We start from the raw sequence: 2,500 nt of genomic DNA, 5'->3' as shown, positions 1-2,500 counted from the left end.
GCCGCGTCCGCCTTAGCGTGCTCCTCCGGGGGCGCGCGGGTGCGCGGATTCTCTTCGGCCGCCATTCAACGATCAACTCAGAACTGGCACGGACTGGGGGAATCCGACTGTCTAATTAAAACAAAGCATTGCGATGGCCCTAGCGGGTGTTGACGCAATGTGATTTCTGCCCAGTGCTCTGAATGTCAACGTGAAGAAATTCAAGCAAGCGCGGGTAAACGGCGGGAGTAACTATGACTCTCTTAAGGTGGCCAAGTGGCGGCGGTGTGGCTGCATCCGGACTTGGCTTTTCGAAGTGCGGTCTTGATGTAGTCGTGCTGCTGCTGCGAGGCGCCTTCCTTGGGTTATAGTTACAGGGAGAGTGATGCGCAATACATGGGCCTAGCCCTCTTAGCCTCTCCTCTCCTGCGGTCTTCTCCCCTTCTCGTGGGCCCGCTGATTTTTGCAGAGTGGAAGACCGCACCAGGGGCTTGGGGGGGTTACCAGCCCCCCCTCGCATTATCCCTTTATAGTTGGGGGCAGCCGACAAGAAACAAGAGATGGTGGCCCTTCCGCTGAAGGTGCCACCCCAGCTACCCCAGCACCTATCCGGCCAACCGGCCGTAACGAAAATGCGATAGTTTGTGTAGCTCCCTTTGCTTGCAGTGAGTGCCACCGCACTTTTACCACGAAGAACGGTCTCGGGGTCCATCGCCGCCGCCAACACCTTGCGGCCGCCAACGCTGAGATCGTGACGGAGAGGCATCGTGCGAGGTGGACGGAGGAAGAAGTCCTGTCGCTCGCCAAGGCAGAGGCCGAACTGTTCCTTGAGAGGGACGCCCGGTTCTTCTTCGTTAATCAAGAACTTATCAGGATGTTCCCCGACCGAACGCTTGAGGCAATCAAGTGCCGACGGCGGCAAGCTGCCCACAAGCAGCTTGTCCGCCAATTCATGGAGGCGCTTGAAATCGGTCGGGGGGAAGAGCCGGCGTCCCGCCGGGGAGCAGCGAGCTCGCTGCCTGACGCGGGCGAGGCCGCTGCGCCGCCCGTCGACGCAGCCGAGGACTTCGCGGCCGACACCACCGGGCCGCCGCCGGAGGGGCCGACTGACGCCGCCATCTGGGAGCATCTGGCGGGGCTACCTGCTTCCGCCCAGCGTTTCTCTGCCCTGGATCGAGTCATTGGTCTGGGGCGGGGCACGCCGCCCGATGTCATCCTGGGCATGCTCCCGGATGCCCTTGCGTCGGTCGGGTCCAGGGGGGAGAGGTCGATCACCAGGACACAGCGGCCGCGCCACTCATCCAAGCGGCCGCCTGCCGCCCCGCCGCTGCAGAAGCGCAAGCGGCGCCGCTGGGAGTTCGCGCGGACACAGGACGCCTTCCGTAGGTCGCGTGCACGTTGCGTGCGCGGCTTGCTGGACGGCACCCTGCTGCAGCCGCCACCCGACATCCCCGGTCTGCTGGACTTCTGGGCGGACCTCTTCACGAAGAAGCCGATCTCCACCGCTGGCTTCATCCGTGACCGCCTTCTCCCGCACTCGGAGCCTGTCGCTCCTGAGTGCCTATGGGGGCCGGTCACACGTGAGGAGGTCGCTGCTGCCTTGCCGCCCAGGGGATCGGCAGCCGGGCCGGACGGCCTGACTCCAGCGGAGCTGCGGCGCCTGCCGCATGAAGTCCTGGTGAAACTCCTGAACCTCTTCCTCCTGGCCCGCGCCCTCCCCGAGCGTCTGCTTCGCGCCCGGACGTCACTTCTCCCCAAAACGGCTGCACCAACATCCCCCGCTGACTTTCGCCCCATTACGGTCTGCTCGGTGTTGGCGCGGACCTTTCACAAGGTTCTCGCGTCACGCCTGATGCGTGCATGTGCTGTGGACGAACGTCAGCGGGCATTCATCCCCCGGGATGGGATGTTGGAAAACACCTTCATCTTGGACACTGCTCTCACCGACGCAGTCCGCTCCTGTCGCTCTGTTTTTGTGGCATCGATCGACGTCTCTAAAGCGTTCGATTCGGTGGACCATGCTGCCCTCCGCCCCGTGCTGAGGGCTCATGGCCTGCCGGATTGCTTTATTGAGTACGTCGAAAGGTGCTACGAGGGTAGCACGACGGTGATAGCGGGCGGCGCCGACGTGGGCGTGCCCCTGCAGCCGGCAAGGGGTGTGCGTCAGGGTGACCCCCTCTCCCCCCTCCTTTTCAATTTTGCGGTGGACTTTGTTTTGAGCCAGCTTCCCTCCCACATCGGAGCTCGGATCCTCGGTCGCAGAGTTAACGCTGCGGCCTTTGCAGATGACGTCCTGCTTTTTGCATCGACCGCGAGGGGATTGCAGTCCCTCATCGACGCAGCCGTCGCAGCCCTCGGCCATCTGGGGCTGCAGATCAACGCCCGGAAGTGTTTCACCCTCGCCTTAGTCGCGTCTGGGCGCGACAAGAAGGTGAAGGTCGACGCCGACGTTACCTTCAAAGCGGGCAACGCCACCATGCCCGCCCTACGCGTGGGTGAAACCTTCCGGTATCTGGGACTG

The 2,500-nt window shown here is 63.2% G+C and overlaps 1 pseudogene; it reads left to right on the top strand.

Annotated features, from left to right (window-relative positions):
* The window catches only part of LOC124575358, a 7,957-nt pseudogene that overhangs the window by 2,637 nt on the left and 2,820 nt on the right, over window positions 1–2,500 (top strand).

Source organism: Schistocerca americana, unplaced genomic scaffold (genome assembly GCF_021461395.2).
Source record: "Schistocerca americana isolate TAMUIC-IGC-003095 unplaced genomic scaffold, iqSchAmer2.1 HiC_scaffold_236, whole genome shotgun sequence".
NCBI classification, from domain to species: domain Eukaryota; kingdom Metazoa; phylum Arthropoda; class Insecta; order Orthoptera; family Acrididae; genus Schistocerca; species Schistocerca americana.
This window is presented reverse-complemented; position numbering and strand designations above follow the sequence as displayed.